At 35.6% G+C, this 23,773-nt stretch overlaps 1 protein-coding gene and 1 pseudogene across 2 annotated transcripts in view; both read right to left on the reverse strand.

The window, feature by feature from the left end:
- Positions 1–23,773, reverse strand: part of XPR1 (xenotropic and polytropic retrovirus receptor 1) — a 234,545-nt gene that overhangs the window by 130,915 nt on the left and 79,857 nt on the right. The gene's annotated exons all lie outside the window — the stretch shown is intronic.
- LOC308355882 (cullin-4A-like) lies at positions 4,384–6,598 on the reverse strand (annotated as a pseudogene). The gene has a single exon. The product of its transcript is annotated as a cullin-4A-like (transcript).

Below are 23,773 nucleotides of genomic sequence, written 5' to 3' on the forward strand. Positions count from 1 at the left end.
AGCAGATAAAAGATGTAGCTTAAAAGAAGCTTCGAAGAAACAGCTTCAGTTTTCTGTAAAAAATCAGAAACTTACATTTTCTAATACCTTCATTCCAAGTTTTATTTACTAAGTACTGATATGAAAGGCATGTTTTGAATGACTGGCCTTATTAAAAAAGCTATACCAAAGAGTTCCTCTACTTACTAATAGCAAGAAATTGGTAATTATGATCTCAAATTTAAAAGGTATTAATGATTAGACAAAAATACATAAATGGATAAGGAATGCCTTGTAGCTTGCAGGTTAACAATTATAAAAAAAAAAAAACAACAGAGGCACATGGATCAGAAATGAAAAAAACTAATACTGTTTTTATTCACAGACAACATAATGTGTATGTACCATATCTTTAGAAATCTATAAACACAGTGAACTTAACCAGGAAATTCCACTGTGTTTCTATATTCTATCAACAAATGATTAGAAAATAAAATTTAAAAATAGTATCATCTATGATAACATCAAAAATATGAAATACTTAGGGATAGACTGGGCAAAATACATGCAAGATCTGTATATAAAAGTGTGGAGAAAAAAAGTGGAGGACTAAAACTACTGGGAAAACTAAAAACATTGCAAAGACAAAGTAAACAAGACTTAAATAAGTGCAGAAATACATCATGTTCATGGACTACAAGTTCAACATTGTTAATATGTCAGTTCTCACCAAAATGATTTACAGATTCAATGCAATCACAATCAAAATCCCAGCAGGTTTTTTTTTTCTTTACAAGACTTGACAAAATTTTAAAATTTATTTAAAAATGCAATAAGCCTAGAATACCCAAACAATTTTGAAAATGAAGGAAAAAGCTGGAAGATGTATACTGTCTGATTTCAAGACTTACTATGAAGCTATAGTAATGAAGACAAGTGCTATACTGGCAGAGCGATAAGCCCTGTGGAATAGAACAGAGTGCTCAGAAAGAGACCCACATACGTATGGTCACTTAGTTTTCTACAAAGATGCCAACATAATTCAATCCTTCCCGCATATATTTGCAAACATACGTGAGGAGGAAACACTATTACTCTATGTTATTCTTCTGGAAGTAATAGGATTAAAACGTGTAAAGGCTTCCTCTTCTGTGATTAGTAACTATTAAATCCACACAGAAAGGTCTCTCAACATTTCATCTTCTCTATGTTTAGCAATTAGTTTGTCTCCTTTGGGAGGTTTGAAAGCAATCAGCTATGCGCTACAGAAATACAGCTGGTTTTCTTTTATTTAAAATAGACAAAGGTAGGGGAAGTGAGAAGAGTTAACTATATGACCCCTACAATATACTCTTAATGTGAAGGAAATAAAGAACAAAAAACCAAGAACCTGTCAAACAGGAGCTTTAAAAAATGTGTTATTCCAGACTAAAAATGGGAACAAAAATCATCATAATGACAGAAAATATAAGGTTGTCAAAGAATCCATAATTCACCCCTTTGGAGTGAAAGACAATCAGTCTGTGACTGTAACCAGTGTTAAATTTTTTTTTTTTTTTAAATAAAATCATTTCCTTACTGAAGCGGAAGGGGGACAGAAGGGAGAAAAAGAACAAAAAGTTTTAAAATAAAAGCAAAAATTTAAATTACTCGTAGGAAAACATTTTCAAGAAAATGTTGACAAGCGCTATGATTCATAGTTGCTTTTCAATATTTAATACATACTATATTCCTTATGCTTCTAATGTCCCTCTTTGAAATATAATTGGGTATTGGTATTTTTACCTAAAGATCACAGCAACAGAATTCAAAAGAAAACCATACTCCTTCAAATCTTCATTTGTCCAACTAAGATATGTTTTAATACTGGTGAAAGTGATAATACTAAAGAATATAATAGCCATGAAGTTAAAGTCAGTGCTACTGTGCTATTTTTATTTTCACCAACCCTGATTACACAAAGTGTGGCAGATATTTTGCTTCTATTTGAAAAGGCCAAAAGGGAGTAAAGGAGAAGAGAAAGCAGCATTTAATGAATGCTTGTTCTGTGGCAGACACAGTGCTGATAAATGTTTAACAATCAGCCCTCAGGGGTGTGTGTATGAAATGTGTGTTTGTTATAAATTTTGAAGGCTGTAGGACACAATTTTCAAATTATAATAAAATATACAATACTCTTTATTGTGAATCTCTTAGAGCCAACTAATTCTCACACAATGCTCTACTGATTTTGCCAAACTCCTGAGAAGGCAACTTAGGGTTGCAGCAGATAAATGAATATAATGCCAACCTTAATGTTATTTGATATTTTCATTTACATTAAATAATAAAAGGAAAGTGAAACAATGATATCTGTCATAACCTCACTTATTCGTCAATGATACAAGCAACCTCTTTGCTGAATTAGATAATACGTGTACACCTTGGAGGGTTTGGTTCCAGACTACTGCCAATAAAATTCATATTGCAAAAAAGCAAGTCAAATGAATGTTTTGGTTCCCCAGTGCATATAAAAATTATATTTATACTATACTGTAGTCTATTTAAATGTGCGACAGCATTATGCCTTAAAAAAAATCAATGTACATACCTTAATTAAAATACTTTATATCTAAAAAATGAGCCTTCAGCAAGTTGTATCTTTTTGCTGGTGGAAGATCTTACCTCAGTGTTGATGGCTGCTGACTGATCAGGATGGTAGTTGCTGAAGGTTGGGGTGGCTCAGGCAATTCTTTTATTTTTTTTTAAAGCCAATTAAACTATTTTGTTCAGAGTAATTTTACACTAAATTACAATATTAACAATCTCTAGAGACAATGAATATAAAATTTAAGAAATAAAAATCTGTTTGGTCTTTTATAGACCACATACTATAGAACTCACAAATGAAAATTTACAAATATAGAAATAATGACTACTTAAATTGTGAGGATTTTCACAAGGAAACCCATAAAATGTCATATTTTAAACATGCAAGTTTCTAAAAGGGAGAAACTTTTTAATAATTTAGCACAAAACCCAATTATATAAACTTGGTATATTCCAGAAAATATTGCTTTAAACATTTATACCATGGTAAAAATTCCTTTGGTACCTTTGAATCAAAATGGAGTATACTATTGTGTAATTACTCTTAAATGCTACTAGAAAAGTATTTTTGTTACAGTTATGGCACCTATATATACACAAAACATGAAACCAGTGCCAACAAAATCCTTTTAATCTTTTAACAAAATAACTTTTACTTCACAGTATCGACTTTAAGTCTCCTATAACACTTTTTACAGTGGTTATAGCACAAAGAAGAACAACATAACTCTTAAACAAACTTTACTAAAGCAATCGTACAAACAACGCAATGAAAAGAATCAAACAGCAGTTACCCCAGTGCAAAAAACAGGGGGCTGCTAGACTCAGTCTCAGAAGCATGTAAACACAAACACACTATCTCCCAAACTCCTAAACGGAAAACCCACAAAACAACTCCGCGGAAGTAGAACAAAGATGCTCATGGGTTCACCACAGCAAGAAGACCTGACCCAGGGGCGCCTGGGTGGCTCAGTGGGTTAAAGCCTCTGCCTTTGGCTCAGGTCATGATCCCAGGGTCCTGGGATCGAGCCCCGCATCAGGCTCTCTGCTCAGTAGGGAGCCCGTTTCCCTTCTCTCCCTCTGCCTGCTTCTCTGTCAAACGGATGAATAAAATCTTTAAAAAAAAAAAAAAAAAAAAGAAGACCTGACCCAGTGTTGTCTCAACACACCAGAGGTCTCACTGAGAAACCTTGCTCTAAAACGTCAGTCATCATAGTTTAAAATGTATGGAACATAAAGGAAACAAACAGATGCCCATACTTATGTTGCATAATTGATTAGCCAGCTTTTGACATTGTTTCTTGCCAGTGTCTGCCAACAAAGGACTCTTGTTTCTAAACTAAGTGTCCAAAAACTAAGAGAGCAGGGTACTCCTTCAAGAGTACACCAGTCATCTCTACCCCATGAACGCAGCACAGAGGGTCTTTTTAACTATGCATTCATGAGCACACGCAGACACCAAACCAAACCACCAGCTTTCTGCCACAAGAGAATTATTTTAAAAAGGAACCTCTTTTAACCAATATCTTCTTGTCCAATCTCAAAGTCATTCTGCACAAAGCAACAAAAGCAATTTAAGCAGCGAAAGCGTTAAGAGGGAGAACTGGAGGGAAAGACACATATGCCCATTTGCAAACCCTTAAGCTTGTGAAGGGTGATCCAAGAACCATCTTTTCTTTCTAATCCAAAAGTGTTTCTGCTGGCTCAATCTCAGAAGTCTTGGAAATAGGACATAAATACTTCACTGCTCTGAAGATACATTCTAGTGTCTCAATGAGAGAAAGCAGTTGGCCAAATCAGGCCATGTAGTGGTGATCATCTCTCTCCATATAGTCTGTCTATAAGAAATTCAATTCTTTTTTAAATCTCTAGGCTTTACTGGAAATTTCACTGATTATACAATTCAGAAACTAGAAGATTATGATGAAGAGTCTTTCTCATCTTCATTATTCTGACAACAGTACAGTCAATCTGATACTGTCTTTCCTGAAACCTATCAATGATACTGACTTATTCTTCAATGGTTTCCTTCATCCCAATCTGACTATTCAAAGCAACTTGTATTTGAATTCCCTACTGAACATGAATGTGTCCCCATCTTCCATTTCCTTCCTTTGGGAACTTTAACCAGAACTCATGCTTTGCCACAGGCCAGGGACTGTAATGTTCTTTGCAGCTCACTGTCCTCTATTCTCATGGCCCTTTTGATTTCTTCAAAGCTAAACCTACCCCCTTCACCAGTAGGTGAAGCACCAATATCCAGAAGATGGACACCTGGAACTTCTTTCCTTCCTTAAATTTGCTTTTAAAACAGCATTCCCCAATGTAGTTTGCCACTGAAGATTTCTACCACTGTAGAACTGAACTAATTTCTTATTTCTGAGATAAAATGTCTTAAATACTTTCTGAAATTTAATCATTTCTAGAGTTAAATGCACTTCCATAGGTGTGTAGTTGGTCAGTATGCCATCTTAATTCTATTCACTGTTAGATCTATAGAGCCTGGGTCACTCTGATTCTGCATATACTGCTTGAAATGAATCATGATGTCCTTGGAGAGCTCCATGTCCTTGAACGTGCCTTCCAGCTTGCTAGTGAAAGCAGCACCACATTCATGCTCTAGTTTTGACGACTAAACTTGACAGATTCTTCACCATCTACTGAGGCACTTTTCCCAATGAGGAATCATTATGCTAAATCTTTTTTATAACAGGCTTCAAAGAAATCTTTATTGTGAATGAACCTGAATATTATCATTACCTTGTCAAGAATCCTCTCCAGCTCCTCATCTGTTGCTTATTACTTGCTCCTGATTTTGAATCAATGTGCTTTGCTATCAGTTCTGAGGGTTTATTTGGCTTTTCGTTGATACATGTTTCAAAGGATTCCTTCATCAAGGCGATGAACTTCTTGTTCCCGAAAAGCACACTTCTATCACATGGTCCACATGATCCTTAAAATCTAGCAGGTCCTGTACCATAGTTTTGTCTTTTTCAGGACTGATAACAACTGTTGTCCCAAAAGTCTTGATGTAGTCACTCCAGTGCTGCAGCAGAAACTGCTGCCCATGCTTCACACAAGCTGAATGGCTGGTATATCTGAGTGAGGTTGGCACTCTGGTCTCATCAAGGAGGTGGTCAAGCCCTTTCTACACAACTGCTGTTCAAAGTTCTCCGAATAGCTGTTTCTCTGTGTAAGCAATCAGTGGTTTCTGTGTGCTGTGGTCTAAATATGTGATTACTCAATCTCCTTCTTCCTCTAAACGCTAACTTACATGGTTAGGATATTCTGGCCTTCTGCAGCATATAAACAATTCGTTTCTTCCAAAAATTTCAGGTCAAATGAATCTTTATATACCTGAAGGTCAGAAAGCATACTCAGCAGACTTTTCATAAACGTCTAGCCACTGCTTTGCTGCTTCTTTCTTGTTAATAGCAGAATTCCACCAATACTTTTACTCTGAGCCATTTTATCACTAGTGATATGGTTTCTAAAAAGTTCCAATCCTATATACCAGATAGAAGGAAGCATAGAATTCTGAAGTACATAAGAACAAAGCAAAAAACAGGACAATACTTCTGATCATTATCATTTGTCTGCAATGATCTTGCCAGCATGTGCTAATCTTCTTTAAAACTAAAACACTGTCTGGTGAGTCTTCTCTAAACTGAACAATCTATGCTTGGACATGATCTTCACAGACCTGGCACAGCTGTTTGTAGAGTATTGAGGAAACTTTGTGAGAACAGATTTTCAACAGCTTAGTCATTTTTCCAAGTTTTATCTGATGGAGATACCACTTGTATGGCTTCTTCTGTCTCAAGAAGCTTCTGCCAGGTGTCCTGAACATTAGTTATCAGGCAATTTAGGCCTGTCTCGGAATTCTTGATCACTAGTTTCTTGGAGAGCCACTGCTATGCCCAGGTTTGGAGGTGATGGTGGCCACTGTGAGGGACACGGATGTGGTGAGGCCATGGGTGTGCCCAAAAAGCACTGAGTGGCTGGCCTTCCTGGGGGTCTTGTCAGCCATGGTTGCAGCCAGGAGCAGTGGGAGACCGCCCCAACCCCCCCGACTGGCCGCCCAACTACTGCTGCCCAACAGCTCAGGCAATTCTTAAAATAAGAACGGCAGTATGGCAGTTTGCCGTAGTGACTGACTCTTCCTTTCACAAATGTTTTCTCTGTAGCACATGACACCATATGATAGGATTTTACCTGCAGGAGAACGTCTTTAAAAATTGGAGTCAATGCTCCCAAACCCTGCCACTGTTTTATCAACTATGCTTATATAATATTCAAAATCTTTTGTTGTCATTTCAACAATCTTCACAGCATCTTCACCAAGAGTAGATTCCATCTCAAGAAACCATTGTCTTTACTCATCCATAGGAAGTAACTCCTCATCCAATAAAGTTTTATCATGAAATTGAAGCAATTCAAATGATAATGAAAATGTTTCAAATATCTCAAGAATCAAAATGTGACACAAAGATATAAAGTGAGTGAATGCTGTTGCAAAAAATAGTGCCAGTAAACTCACTTAATGCAGGATTGCCACAAACCTTCAATCTGTAAACAATGCAGTATCTGTGAAGCTCAATAAGGTAAAATGCAATAAAATGAGGTAAGCCTATAGTTTAGAATATTTCCTCAATTTTTGTGTTACTAACAAGAATAGGCAATGGATACAAAAAACTTTTTTTAAAAAAATATTTTATTTGAGAGAGCAAGAGAGGGAGGGAAAGAGAACGTGACACACGTGTGTGCATGTAAGGAGGGATGGGGGAGAGGGATAGAGAATCCCAAGCAAACTCCACCCTAAACAGGAAGCCTGAGGTGGGGCTCGATCCCATGACCCTGAGATCACAACCTGAGCTAAAACCAAGAGTCAGAGGCTTAATCAACTGTGCCACCCAGGTCCCCCCAGACACAACAAACTTTTAAGTTTAATCTGCTTTACTGCTATTTTTTCCATCACTTTCTTAAATCTAGACATCCAACAAAACAATAAATCAAGCTCTGGTTAGTGCTATTTACCAATTTCTGTGATATGAATAACATCATGACACATTTCAAGCTACCGTTGAAAACACACTGAACACAGAACTGGGAAGAGATACGCAATAGCACATCGTTATATGATATTTCACCACACAGCTATAATAGACATATATAATGTACAATGTAGCAAAATAACTAGGAAGTGATAAGTTTTCAGCATTTATTGTCTTCACCTTTTAATTTTTTTTTAAGATTTTTTTTTCTTTATTTTAGAGAGAGAAAGGGCATGAGCAGGGGAAGGAGCAGAGGGGGAGGAAAAAGTCTTAAGCAGACTCCACACTAAAAGTGGAGGCCCACGTGGGGCTCCACCTCACAAACCTGAGATCATGACCTGAGGCGAAACCAAGAGTCAAGCCCTCAACCGACTGAGCCACCCAGACGCCCCTACTGCATTTGCTTTTAACATAATTTAATTATAAAGTTTGTATAATTTAATTTTTAATGAAGGCTGTGTTTAACAGCTCATAAGATACCTAAATTCTAACAATCAGCTCTTATGGGGGGCTACAAGCCAGCTCCAGGACACCATTGGCTGGATACTATATAAATGTTTCACAAACAAGGGAACTAAAACTTAGCAGTGATTTATTTAGGATCACACAGTTGGTAAATGGTAACACTGTGATTCAAGCTAAGGTATAACAGACTCTAAATCTGTGCTGGATCATACCAGGTTATCAAAGATATAATTTATACCAAAATTTAATATTAAAAGTCATATAAGAATGTTTTTCTTTGCAAATACTTGAGTGTATACCAGTTTTTTTCCTTTTTTAAAAAAAGATTTTATTTATTTATTTACTTAAAAGAGAAAGTGAGAGAGCAGGAGCAAAGGGGGAGGGGTAGATAGAGAGGGAGGAGAAGACTCGTGCTGAGCAGGCAGCCCCATGCAGGGCTCAATCCCAGGACCCTGAGATCATGACTTGAGCTGAAGGCAGACGCTTAACCAACTGAGCCACCCAGGTGCCCCGTATACCTATTTTTGTTGTCCTCCTGATTTCAAAGAACAGACACTCTAATCACTTTAAATAAGGGAGAGTCAGCTACATGGACATAGAGTTTTGGTTGGAAAGCTAGGGACCTACCCACAGAAATCTTAATAGAGGTATGCTTTCTGGGAAGTGGAAAGCCATCACAACTGAGGGAATGGCCAGCCCTCTTATCTCTTATGACTAAAAAATCTCTATTTTTCTGTGTATATGTGTTTACTCCTTATATTTATCTATCTCATTGTTTCTGCCTTGCAGATTTCAATTAAAGTCAGAATAACATTTCTGCAATGCCTCATATGTAACTAGTGACAAACCCTTCCCTTTTAGCTTATTAAAAAAAAAACTTCACTATCCAAATTTCAGATAATTTATTCACTGTGTATTGACTGACAATAAATACTAAAGAAACAACAAATAATCCCTAAGGTTAAGAACACTAAAAATCTAACGAGACAAATTACAAATTACAGATCGATCTGTGAATTTCTATGGGCTAAAAAGTACAAATAAACAATTCATTCCCAAGTGAATGAATAAGAGCTTTGAAAAATAAGTACATTTTTATCCCATACTTTTAACATCTTCTGAAAACAGTGCCTATCCTGATAGCCAATAAAGATAAAAACTAAGATAAAAGTTGTTTATAGGCAGCTACAATAACCCACTGAGGCTGAATTGTTATGATTACCAGGAAACCTAAAAAGGAAAAAAAGTATACCAATTTCTAAGTTTTGGATTCAGGCAATGAAATTAGAGTCTTTGATTAGATCCACTAAAGAGGTTGTGAGTAAAGACACAGCTGTTGCAAATATTAAATAACAATATAATGATTACTCATAATTAAGAACAAAAGACAACTTATAATAAAAACAATACAAGTAGTAGATTTCAATTTGAAAAGTGAACTGTAAAAATCATGAAGGTGATTTTGATCATGCTACATAAAATAAATGTAATTTAAAGCCAGTTAGATAGGCATTTTATTTAACAAAGCAACAAATTTTTAAGTGATTCCTATACTCATGTTCCCTACCAAACACCCCAAAAAACTCCCCATTCAGAGGTTTATGAAGATTACCCAAGGAAATGTATTAAAGAACCTAGTTTTTTTGTCTGTTTGTTTAGAGAGGAAGAGGAGTTTTCAAAAATGACCTATTAAAAAAAAAAAAAAACCAAGCAATCAAGGTTTTGGTTTTGAGTAAGATGTAGTAAGCACACGCCATCTGTCTCTCCCACTGAATTCATCTATAAAACCTAAATATAATGCATGCAGCAGTTATTTGAGGGCTCTGAAAAGTAAATAAGAGCAAATAGTTTGGGGACAAAGATGAGAATCTGAAGTACAAGCAAAGCAGTCACAGGGATAGCAATTATTTCTCCTTTTTGATATCCATTGGCCTGGACTCAATGCAGTCCCAAAACACAAAAGTGCGTACCCAAGTAGACAGAGTGCCAGATATCTTGTAAATCTGACTTGAGGAAAAGAAAAGTGATCTCTTAACATTCAGTAGAGGGAATCCCTGCTTTTCTTTTCTTTTATCCATTTTGTTGCACCCCACAACCCAAGAAATTCCTTGGTAGTGGAGGCAGTAACAATGGTGACAATAGGGACCTGCAGAAACTAAAATACTAAAAGAGGGAAGGGCCCATTTCTCTTTCTGCCCCTCCACTGCTTGGCCTCAGACACTGGCAAAATCAGAGGAATTGCTCAGCAACATGAGACAAATAAAGCCTTAGTTATCTGACCAGAGGACCAAAAAGTGGAACTCCAAAGAATTAGAAAGTACCAAGGACAATGCACAGAGAAAAGACCTTGGGAAAGTAAGCCCATAAAGTTATTTATGAACTCCTGAGATCACCTGCAAGCTGCATATGTGAAAAATGAGCCTAAACATCCTACCACAGACTTTGAGAAGCGTACAGATCCCAGGCTGCCACTGGTTGACAATACACACAAGGACCTATCTGAGAAGCACAACAAAGGCTTTGAAAAAGGCACTAATGTAAAAAATCACAAACCACAGAAGATGAAGTTCATACTTGTGTCAAACTGAACAAATCAGTCTTCTTTAAAGCAAATCTTCAAAAACAAAACAAAAAACAAACAGAATAAAAAAAAAAAAAACCACCCTACAGAGGATATAAGCATGACCTTAGATCTCATAACATAATAGTCAAAATGTCCAAGACACAATCCAAAATTCCCTGGCATACAAATACCCAGGAAAATCTCAACACATGTAGAAAAGACAGCAGACACCAACTTCCACGATAACACAGATGTTGGAATTATGTTACAAAAACTATGATAAAAATGCTTCATCGAATAAGGGCAAATATTCTTTTTTTTTTTTTTTTTTTTATTTGACAGACAGAGATCACAAGTAAGTGGAGAGGCAGGCAGAGAGAGAGGGGGAAGCAGGCTCTCTGCTGAGCAGAGAACCTGATGTGGGGCTTGATCCCAGGACCCTGAGACCATGACCTGAGCCGAAGGCAGAGGCTTAACCCACTGAGCCACCCAGGCGCCCCAAATAAGGGCAAATATTCTTGAGAGGAAGGGAAAGACAGAAAGCTCCAGCAAACAAACAAAAGATAAAAAGAAGAACCAAATCAAAAGTTTAGAAGTGAAAAACAGCAATGGAAATAAAATTTCGCTGAAGGGATCCAACAAAAAAATAGAGATGACAGAGGAAAAGTCAATACACCTAAAGATAGATCAAAAGAAATTCTCCAATCTGAACCACAGAGTAAAATAAAATAGGAAGAAGGATGAAAGAGCTTCCTACCTTTGACCTTCATGGAGGGGAGAGGCTGGGGGTGGCCAATGGTTTAATCAACCATGCCTTCATAAAGGAACCTCTGTAAAAATCCCAAATGAAGGGATTCCAAGAGCTTCAGGTTGGTGACCTCATCCATATGCCAGGAAGGCAGTGCACTCCAACTCCATGGTAAAAGAAGCTCCTGTGCTTGGGATGCTTCCAGACCTTGCTCTTTGTACCTCTTCTTCTGGCTGTTCATTGTTCATCTGGAACAATGAACAACTTAGGAAAATACAGTATTTTCCTAAGTTTTGTGAGCTGTTATATCATATTACTGAACCTGAGGAGGAGGTTGTGGGAACCCTAATTTGTAGCCAAGTCAGACAGAAGAACAGGTAATCTGGGGACCCACTACTTGCTATTGGCATCTGTACTTGCTATCGTCTTGTAAGATTAAGACCTTAACCTACGGGTTTTGTGCTAACTCTAGGTAGAATCAGAAGTGCATTAAATTGTAGAAAACCAGTTGGTATCCACAGAGAATTAGAGAATTGCTCAGTGTGGAAAACCAACCCATTTAATGTCAGAAGTGCTCTGAACAAACTATTTTCTTTTAACCTCAAATGAGATCTAAAGAAATACATGCCCAAACATACCATAATCAAATTGGAAAAAACTAAAACTAAAAATAAACTCTTGAAAGTAACCAGAGAAAAACAACTCATTAGTTGCTATAGAACAACAATTTGAATAACTGGACTTCTTATCAGAAATCAAGGAGGCCAATCATGGTGATGAAATAGTATTTTTCAAGAACACCAATAAAAGAACTGTCGACCCAGAATACATAGCCCAGTAAATATATTCTTCAGGAATGGAGGTGAAACAAAGAGAAATGGAAGAAAATCCAAGAGAATTTGTTGCCTGTATACTACTTTTTTTTTTTTTTAAGATTTTATTTATTTATTTGGCAGACAGAGATCACAAGTAGGCAGAGAGGCAGGCAGAGAGAGAGGAGAAAGCAGGCTCTCCACGGAGCAGAGAGCCCGAAGTGGGGCTCGATTCCAGGACCCTGAGATCATGACCTGAGCCGAAGGCAGAGGCTTTAACTCACTGAGCCACCCAGGCGCCCCAACCCAGTATAATACTCTTAAAAAAAAAAAAATTGCTGGACACCTGGGTGGCTCAGTCATTAAGCATCTGCCTTCGGCTCAGGTCATGATCCCAGGGTCCTGGGATCAAGTCCCACATCTGGCTCCCTGCTCGGCAGGAGGCCTGCTTCTCCCTCTCCCATTCCCCCTGCTTGTGTTCCCTCCCTCTCTGTCTCTCTCTCTCTCTCTGTCAAATAAATAAATAAATAATCTTTAAAAAATTGCTAAAGGAAATTTTTTCAGATGTAAGAGAAATAATGCCAATAAAAACCAAGAACCTCAGCAATGAAGAAAAAGCAACAGAAGTGATCAATATTTAGGTACATGTAATGAAGTATTCTCCCGCTGAGTTCTTTAAAATGTTTGACAGTCGAAAAAAAATCGTAACCTTTTCTAACAGGGTTTTTAATGTATGCTGATATAATATATACAACAACTACAGCATAAAGGGGAAAAGAAAAAGAGACCTATTTGGTGTTAAGGTTTCTATACTCCAAATAAAACTGTAAAATACTGACTTAAAGTAAATTGTGAAAGGTAAAGTATATATATTGTAATCCCTAGAGCAACCATTTTTAAACACCAAAACTACAGAAATAGAAATGGTTAAAAAAAATAAAGGTAATTAAAACAGAATTCTAAATATACTCAAACAACTTCCCTCCTCAAAAGAGAAAAAGGGATGAAAAACATGGAGAAAAATTTAAAAATCAAATAATAGGGCGCCTGGGTGGCTCAGTGGATTAAAGCCTCTGCCTTTGGCTCGGGTCATGATCCCAGGGTCCAGGGATCGAGCCCTGCATCAGGCTCTCTGCTCAGCAGGGAGCCTGCTTCCTCCTCTCTCTCTGCTTCTCTGCCTATTTGTGATCTCTGTCTGTCAAATAAATAAATAAAATCTTTAAAAAAATAAAAATAAAAATAAAAAAATAAAAAATAAATAAAAATCAATAATAAAGAGATAGATCCAATTCCAAACGTAACAATGATCACATTAAATATAAATGACCTATCTAAAACACCAATTAAAAGACAGAATGTTACAGTGAGTTTTAAAAATTTATCCAACTGGGGGCACCTGGGTGGCTCAGTGGGTTAAAGCCCCTGCCTTCGGCTCAGGTCATGATCTCAGGGTCCTGGGATCGAGCCCTGCATCGGGCTCTCTGTTCAGCGGGGAGCCTGCTTCCCTCTCTCTCTCTCTGCCTGCTTCTCTGCCTGCTTGTGATCTCTGTCAAATAAATAAATAAAATCTTTTAAAAAAAAAATTATCCAACTGTATTCTGTGTCTATAAGAAACTCACCTTACACATAATGATATAAATAGTTTTAAAGTAAAAGGATAGAAAAAATACATACCATGCAAACACTAATTAAAAGGAAGATTAAGTGGCTATATTAACATCAAAGTAGACTTCAGACCCACGAAAATTACCACATATGAAATTCATCACATAATGAAACAAGCCAATTCATCATGAATTCACAAATGCCTAAATGTGTATGTACCTAATAATAAGAGTTTCAAAATACATGAAGCCAAAATTTATAAAACTAACAGGAGAAATAGACAAATCCACAATTATAGCTGATGGTTTCAACTCATTTCCTTCAGTAATCTGTAAAATGAGCAGATAGAAAATTAACAAGAACATACAGGAACTGAACAAAAGCATCAACCAACTGGATCTGGCATTTATGAACACTCCACCCAAGAACATCATTTTATTCTTTTCAAAATGTACACATGGAACATTCACCAAGATAGACCCTATCCTGTGTCATAAAATAAGCTTTAGCAAATTTAGAAGAACTGAAATTATATAAAGTACATTCCTCTAAACCATAAAAGAATTAGAAATTAATAATAAAAAGATAGCAACAAAATCTCCAAACACATGGAAATTAAGCTCATTTCTAGATAACCCACAGGTGTAAAGGAATCAAGGGAAATAAAGATATTTTGAACTGAAGAAAAATGAAAATACAACATATCAAAATTTGAGAAATACAGCAAAGGAGTGTCTAGAGGGAAATTTATGGTATAAAATGTTTATATGGGAAACGAAGAAAAATCTCAAATCAATAAGCTAAACTTCCACATTAAGAAACTAAAAAAAAAATGAATAAAATAAATACAATGCAATCAAAATAAAGGAAAAAAAGAAAACAACAGAAAATCGCTCAAATTGAAAACAAAAAACTCAATAATCAGTGAAATCAAAAGCTAGCTCTTTATAAATAAAAAAAATTGACTTAAGGGGCACCTGGGTGGCTCAGTGGGTTAAGCCTCTGCCTTCGGCTCAGGTCATAATCTCAGAGTCCTGGGATTGAGCCCTGCATTGAGCTCTCTGCTTTGCCCCCTGCCCCACCTGCCTCTCTACCTACTTGTGATCTCTGTCAAATAAATAAAATAAAATCTTTTATTAAAAAATTGGCTTTAAAAAAGCCAGGCAAAACAGAGAAAAAAGAAGACACAAATTACCAACATTTAATATGAAATAGGGAATATAACTACAGACCCCAGGCATTAAAAAGATAATAAATAGTACAAACAAGTCTATGCACATTAATTCAACATCTTAGATGAAATGGACCAATTCCTGCAAAACCACAAAATGCCAAAATTCACACCAGATGAAATAGATAACCTAAGGAGTCTATAACCGCTAAAGAAATTGGATAATCACAGAAACAATTCTCTTCCAAAAACAAAATCCCTAGACCCAGATGGTCTCAATGGTGGATTCTACAAAATGTTTAATGAAGAATACCAAACTATCAGATCTCTTCCAAAAAACAGAAGAGAATACTTCCCAATTCATTTTAGGATAATGATGTTAACCTGATACCAAAACTAGACGAAGACGGCACAGGTGAAGATAACTACAGACTAATATCATTCTGGGATATAAATTTTTAAAATCCTCAACAAACTATTAGATAATTTAATCCAGCAATATACAGAAACAATAATACACTACGACTAAGTGGGGTAGATCCCAGGAATGCAAAAATAGCTCAATCTTTGAAAATCAAGCCATGTCATCCACCCTATTAACAGTATAAAAGTAAACCATGTGATATCATTTGATGCAGAAAAGGCATCTGATAAAACTCCATGTACTTCAACAGTAAAAACATTTAGCAAACTAAAGAGAAGGAAATTTCCACAATCTGATAAAAAGGCATTTCTGGGGGCAAAATATCAGCTAACAATACATTTAATAGTGAAGACTAAGATGGGAATAAGACAAAAAGATAGCTACTCTCAACACACCTATATAACATCGTACTGGAAGTGTTGGTCAGTGCAATAATTTAAGAAAAAGAAAGAAAAGGCATACAGATTGGAAAGGAAGCCATAAAACTGCCCCTATTCTCAGATAATATAACTGTTTACAAAGACAATCCCAAGCAATCTATGAAGAACCCCTAAAACTCAACTGAGTTTTTAGTGACAGGACACAAGGTCAACACATTAAAAAAAAAAAAAATCAATCATATTTTTATATACCAGCAATGAACAACTGGCAAATCAAATTTAAAAACCAACACCAGGGGCATGTGCGTGGCGTAGTAGGTTGAGTGTTGGACTCTTGTTTTCAGCTAGGACCATGATCTCAGGGTCATGAGACTGAGCCCCATGTCGGGCTCCAAGCTTAGCCAGGACTCTGCTTGAGATTCTCTCTCTCCCCTTCTCCCTCTCATGCACTCACTCTCGCTCTCTGTAAAATAAATAAATAAATCTTTTAAAAAACAAACAAACAAACAACACCATTTACAATAGCTCTAACAAAAGGAGACAATCAGGTATAAATATAACAGGTATAAATATATAGGATCTGTACCTTGAAAACTATAAACCACTGGTGAAATATATAAAAGAAGACCTAAATGGAGAGACTTACCACAGGTCATGGACTAAAGACTAAACAGTAAAGAAGTCAACTCTTCCTAAACTGATTCACAGATTTAACATACTTCCAATCACTACGCCAGGAGGATTTTTTGTATATATAGATAAACTGAGTCTAAAATTCATATTGAAAGGCAAAAGAACTAGAAAAATCATTAAATTTCTGAAGAAGAACAAGACAGAGAAATCACAGTATCTAATTTTAAGACATAACCAAGAAAATGTTCATATTACAGTACTGGCAAAAGGATGGACAGAAACAGAGAACAATGAAAAAGAACATAGTCCAGAAATAGACCCCACAAAATTTGGCAAATTAATTTTTGACAAAGGTGCAAACGCAATTCAAAAGAGAAAGGAGAGTCTTCCCAGCAAATCATATTAGAACAAGTGAACAACCATATGTAAGAAAATGAACTGGCCTAAACCTCACACCTTCCATAAAAATTACTCAAATGAGATGACAAGACTAAATGTAAAACTGTAAAACTTTTAGAAGCAAATAAGGGAGAAAATCTTTGTGACCAGAGGTTAGGCAAAGAGATCTCAGGGATGACACCAAAATGATAAAACTGAAAAATGGGACTTCATCAAAATTTAAAACTTTTGCTGTACAAAGGACGCTGTTAAAAAACGAAAAGATGGGGCATCTGGGTGGCTCAGTCAGTTAAGTGTCTGCCCTCAGTTCCAGTCATCATTCCAGAGTCCTGGGACTGAGCCCCGCATCAGCCTCCCTGCTCAGAAGAGAGTCTTCTTCTTTTTCTCCCTCTGCTCCTACCCCTGCTTAAGCTCTCTCTCTCACACACACAAATAAATAAATAAAATCTTTTTAAAAAATAAAATAAAAAATAAAAGAATGAAAAGACAAGCTACAGACTGGGAGAAAATATTTGCAGTACACATAATCAACAAAGGACTTATATCCAGAATACATAAGGAACTTTCAACACTCAACAGGAAGAATATGGACAATACAAATAAAAAATGCACAAAAGACTAGGAAACAGAGATGGCAAGTGAAAAGACACTCAACACCATTAGCCACTAGAGAAATGCAAAAGACAAGCACAGTAATGAAAATGTTCTAAACTTAAGACTGTGGTGATGCTTGCACTATTCCGAATATACTAAAAACATCTAAATTGTATACTTTAAATGAGTAATTTTATGTTATTTAAATTATAAGAAAGACTCTAAAAAAAGAACTACAATAAAATACCATTTACACACATATTAGAATGGCTAAAATAAAAAATACTGTATCAAGTGTTGGCAAGGATACAGAACTGGAATTCTTATGCTGCCAATGGGAATGCAAAATGAAACAGCCACTCAGGAAAACACTCTGGCAGTTTCTCATAAAGTTAAACACAGACTTACCAAATGACCCAGCAATCCCATTCCTGAGTATCTAGAGAAATAAAAAACTTATATTCACACAAAAACCTGTAATAAAAGGAGTGAATTATTGATACAAGTAACAATTTGCATGAATCTCAAAGGACTTACTCTATATGAAAGAAGCCAGCATCCAAAAGTTACATACATATTATTCTACTTATATGACATTCTCAAAAAGACAAAACTATAGTGATGGGAAATGAAGGTTATGTGTAGGAGGAGAGTGTGACTGCACAGGGATAGCTCAAGGATTTGGGGGTGAAAAAACTATTCTGTACCCTGATTGTGGTGGTGACTACGCCACCACATATGTTAATATTCATAAAACTGTACATCCCAAAAAAGTAAACCTTACTCTATGTTAACTTAAAAAATAAAATTTAAAATGTCAGTAGAGACACCTTAGTGGCTCAGTTGGTTAAGTGACTGCCTCTGGCTCAGGTCATGATCCCAGCGTCCAGAGATAGAGTCCTGCATTGGGTTCCTTGCTTCTCCCTCTGCCTGCCACTCCCCTTGCTTATATGTACTCTCTTTCTGACAAATAAATTAAAAAAAAAAAAAAAACACTTTAAAAAAATGCCAAGCAATCAAATAACCATATCAATTTATATTGTCACTACTGCAAAAGGCCACTTCCCAGCAAGGAGAGACATGAAACAAAAAGGAAGAAAATAATTTTTGCCAAATCATTTGTTTTAAAAAATGCCATTTCAGGTAATATATAACCTGAATTTTCTCATCTTACCAGCCTCTAGGTATACCAGTACTAACTCCAATGTTTACAACCTGTTGCCCTTACTTGCATAATATCTCATATCATCTTTTGTCTCCACTCCCCAACCCCCACCCCAGTTATTTGTGAGAGGTATTCTTATATTCTTCACATCCTCTCCCTATTTTGTTGATGTCCAATTCTTACAAAGTCACTTAAGGGAACTACTTCACTATTGCTAATGCTGACCTTCCAAATCTGCAAATCCTTATAAGGTTCCTTTAGTCCTCAATATGTAAGAGACATGCTAGATTTCCTACGGAGATGAGAAGAATGCCCTCTCAACTATAATTGTTTCAGGTTTCTTAAACGTACTAAGCTTAGCTCTAGATTCTGGCATATGCTCTGTTCCAAACTTGAAAAACTTCCCCAACATATTTCTTAAACCATTCATCGTCCAAATGTTAGTTAAAACATTAATACCTTGACACAACATTCTTTGACCCTCCCAGATTATGTTAAATTCCCTTGTCATATTATTCTATAGCACTGTATATTTCTCTTCAGAATGCTTACATTATTTTAATTACTTGAAATCACTCCTGGGTTACAGACTCCATGAGGACAGGGCAAGTGTCTATTTTGTTCACTGCCATGTCTAGTATATGGTAGTCACATAAGACTGACCAGATGCTGTATACCTTGAGAGGTCATGATCTCTCTATCCCTGATGGTGTGAAAAGAAGACTCAGCTCAGTAATAATGTAAAAGGGATTCATGCAACGGATGGGGGGCTGAAACTAGAAGACCTTCAAAATCCTCTGAAGCACCTTAATATGGTGTGAATTACAAAATTTCACATAATTAGAATACAATGGAACATACACTAGAGTTATTCTGAACATAATTTATTTCTTACTATCTTATTTATAAGTCAATTTTGAAAACTAGAGCCTCAGTTATTAAGAGCGAAGATAATATAAATTAATGTAATTCATTATATTGTAGATGAAGGAAATCATTAGGAGGGAGTTCGAGTTAAGAGAATGTCAGCTGATGTGCTCTCACCCTTTGATCAATCAATAAAAATATTTAATGGCTATATAAATCAAAGACTTCACATTCTAGTGAGACATAGTATTAGTATAAATGTACCTAAAAGATGTTTGAAATAAAAATCCTGAACAATATTTAAAAATTTAGAGGACCAAGCTCAATCTTGTCCTCCCAACTGAATGAACAGATGTTGCCTGTTTTTGTTTGGAATACACATCATCTCACAGAATTAATTATTTAGCTAATATTTTCCTTCTTATGAAATCTGGTGTTAATTGGAAATCAATTTTTCTTAAGTCTAAACAAGTTACATGTTTAGAGAGAGCCATAATGTAATACCCAGATCTGTTTAAAATCATTTAAAGACACTATTTGATCAGTTTTCAAATAGACTTGGACTATCAAACACAGAACAGACACATTCTGTCTGACAATATGTATTTCTGAATTCAAGGGGGTTTTTGCAATTCAACAGGCATTATTCAATGAAGTCACATTAAAAAAATATTAAAGGTCAAATCTCCCTTATAAGTAGTAAAGAGAACTAAATTGCATCTCTCTCATTCCTCACTGGCTCATTACAGACAAGGATCTCACAATCCTTTACTAATTACATCTGCTAAGACCAAATAAATAAATAAAAGTCACGAATTTCCAATAAAGATCACATTCTAAGATTAATCTCTTTGTGCTTCAACTTCACCTCTATATTACAGAGGCAGTACTGATTAAATACTTCTTTTTGCAAGTCATCAATGACATCCTTATTGCTGCTAAGACAAACAGACCCTTTTCAAATCCGTATCTTCTGAGATCCCTCTGCTGCATTTCACAATACTGACCATTCATAGTTCTTGACACCCTATCTCTCATCACGGTTTCCAAGATACTAATCTCCAGGGTTGGTTCTTCCAACTAAAGTCTACCACCTGTTACTGAAGGTATCAAAATCTTTATCTCTAGCCCATATCACCGCTTGCTGAAATCTAGACTTATACACCATGCAAGAACATCTATTAGCTGTCCCAAAGACACCTTATATGCACCTACTCCAAAACTGAATTTAGCAACTTGGAAGTATACTGATTAGGGAGTAAAATCTCTGGAATCAAGATTACCCAGCTTAAAATCCTGACCCCACTTCTTATTAAATGTCAGACCAGAAAAAGATACTCCAAATCTTTCTTTGACTGTTTCTCTCATCTATAAAATAGAAATAACTAACTTATGCAGGTTATAGTTTATAATAATGCTGAATAAAATCAAGGTCTGAAATGGTCAATCCTTATTTCACCATGGAGGTTTATTCTATGCTAAGACGTGAGTTGTAAGGCAATGGGTTTGTAGAACCAAAAAATTATAGTGCTTCTGAGAATCAAAGATGTATTTCTCACACCACCATGTTTTAACAACATTTCTATTACCAATGAAGTATACATAATATCATTTTTTCCTGAAAACCTGACATTAAATTGACAACTGAGGAAATATTAAAGTACATATTGCCTTTCAACATAATGATCATTTCATTCACTAATCAATGGCATCTTTATTCAAGTGGTGTTTATTTTAGCTCAGTATTGTTTCTCTAGTCATCATGGCACTTCAACTAGCAGCAGCATGTGTAAGAGAAACCATATTTATTTAAGTTTCTTAAAGTGAATCTGTGACTGTGCCTAATGGATAAGTTAGCCCTGCTACAAGACCCTGCTAAAATGTCAACCCTCTACGATATTCATTGACCTCTTATTAAATCTTCTCAAGGCCAAATGTCACCTTCTTACTCTCACAGCTCTTGGTTCTCTTTTTCCTTGTAATGTTTATCTCACTGAATTAGATAATTAAGGATCTTCCTCCTTATAAGGACTATGGTTTACTTATTTATTTATTTATTTTGGGGACCACCTCTCACCTCCAGGATTTGACACATGATTCTGGTTTTTTACTGCTGTATGTATTCAGGAGAGAACACATTCTTCTTTCTATCTTTGTTTGTAGAAGGAAGGGTAAAATAGGAACTGTCAGAACAGTAAAGACTGATCAATACAAATGGTCACACAAAATATCCAGATAGAAAAAGGTTTTTAACCATGTGATGTAAGATCATGAAACAGCCAAATGTCTCAAGGCAAGCTAATTACTACTCCTAGTAGATAAAGTATCAGGATGATCCTACAAAGAGCTGTTAATTCAGTAAAATGAAGAATATAGAAAACTGAAGATGGCTTTGGATAACTGGGGCTTAATGGACATAGAACAAAGAGAAGATTCCAGAAGGAGCTGAAGACAGGTAAGTAGAAGAAGGAGACCATTTTACTATTAACATCTTTCTGAATAGGACTATATTTTATCATCCAGTCTCTAAGCAGAGAGGAGTAGGTTCTGAAGAAGCAGGAGGTCTTAAAAAGGAATAAAATGAAAGTAGTTCCTGCCTACTACAAGAAGTAAAAGCAGTTCCTTATATGATTTAAGATGAAATAGCCACTATGGTGAGTGCTGTGAAGTGTGTAAACTTGGCAATTCACAGACCTGTACCCCTGGGGCTAATACTACATTATATGTTAATAAAAAATAAAAATTTTTTAAAAAAAGATGAAATAGCCAAATGTCTCAAGGCAAGCTAACTATTCCTAGTAGATAAGACAGAGAAGATAGCTACCTTTCTTCTTACTAGAGAAGGCAACTAACACATACAGGTTGACTTAAAGAATCTGGTGTCTTTGTGGCAAAATGACCTTAGTATAATAATTGGAGTATTGACTCTCAGGTTACTTACATAACTAATAAAGCAATGATTTTAGAGCTGAAAAATATGTGTACATGCTTAAGAAAACTAAAGTTTTTTTAAGTTGTAAAGTTTTTGTTATGTAGTATAACCTACAGTTACTTTATGACTTTATTATCATTTTGGAATTATGTAATATAAAAAGCCTCAGTAATATACGAATGCTTTAGGTACTTATAGAATCTGACTCCCTAAAATCTCCTGTTAAATGTAAAACAGAAACTAAAAAAGGGGAGAGATGTTTATAACTTGTATGCTCTTTAAGAAGATACCAAAAAAAAGTCTTTAAAATTTTTCAGTGATAAAGCTACATGGTTTAACAGTAACTCTATCATTCCAAAACTGTGGAAAACTTAACATTAGAGGATACCTGCTGCACTAAAATATAAAATTAAAGAGAATGTTCTCCATCTACCTAACATAATTAATTTGTTTTTTTAAATATGAAGAGTGATGATAAAATGAAATGTATTCACATTAGACGTCTTGGGGGACATTTGATAATTCCACTGACCTATGTAAACACACCACCTGTCCAAAACACACTAGTCTATAAATAATCATGGCTCTTCGCATCCCCAAAATGGAAACATCATTTCAGGAGGAAAGCAAAGCAAGAGAGACAACTGTGTCAGGTTGAAAAACAGTCTGAACTCTATTTTGGGACCACTGTTCTGATAGTCAAGCATTTAACTTTCTTAGGCAGGATTTTTTCAAAAGAATAGTCAAATCACAGGTTAATAACCATAAATAAACTTATCGATTAAAAACAAAGTAAAACTACATTTTTGTTCAACTAGGTTACATTATACATCAGATCATTTTATACCACAGGCCAATCTGTCAACTAATTTCTTCAGTTTCATTTAGTCCTTTCTTAATGAGAATGCTACATAAAATTAAAATGTATAACTGAATATATAAATTAATTTAAAGTAACATTTTAATTTAAGGTCTAACTCTCTCCTTTACACATTTCTGTTTAAATGCTCATTGTGTGTAACAAAAATCTAAACTCTAATAATGTGTCTTAGAAAGACATTTTACCTACATTGGGACAATGACTTTCAAACTATGACCCAGTGGCAAAATGACACTTCCAATCCCTGCTCAAACCTAAGACAGGCACAACTTCTTTCCTTACCTCTCTCAAAGACCTATTTTCATACTGTATCAAAGGGCACTGGAAACCAATTACTAACAACTACCTAAGTTTATTGTCAGTCTGTCAAACTCAACACTCAAGACTTGTTGGATAAATGTCAACAAATGATACCAAAAAGGAAAAATGGAAACACAAATTTACCTAAACTCTAAAATCTTATAACCTGGATTTTCTCTAGTGTCAGCAAAGAACGGAAGAATCTCCTTGTAA

Source organism: Martes martes (assembly GCF_963455335.1).
Source record: "Martes martes genome assembly, chromosome: 15".
NCBI classification, from domain to species: domain Eukaryota; kingdom Metazoa; phylum Chordata; class Mammalia; order Carnivora; family Mustelidae; genus Martes; species Martes martes.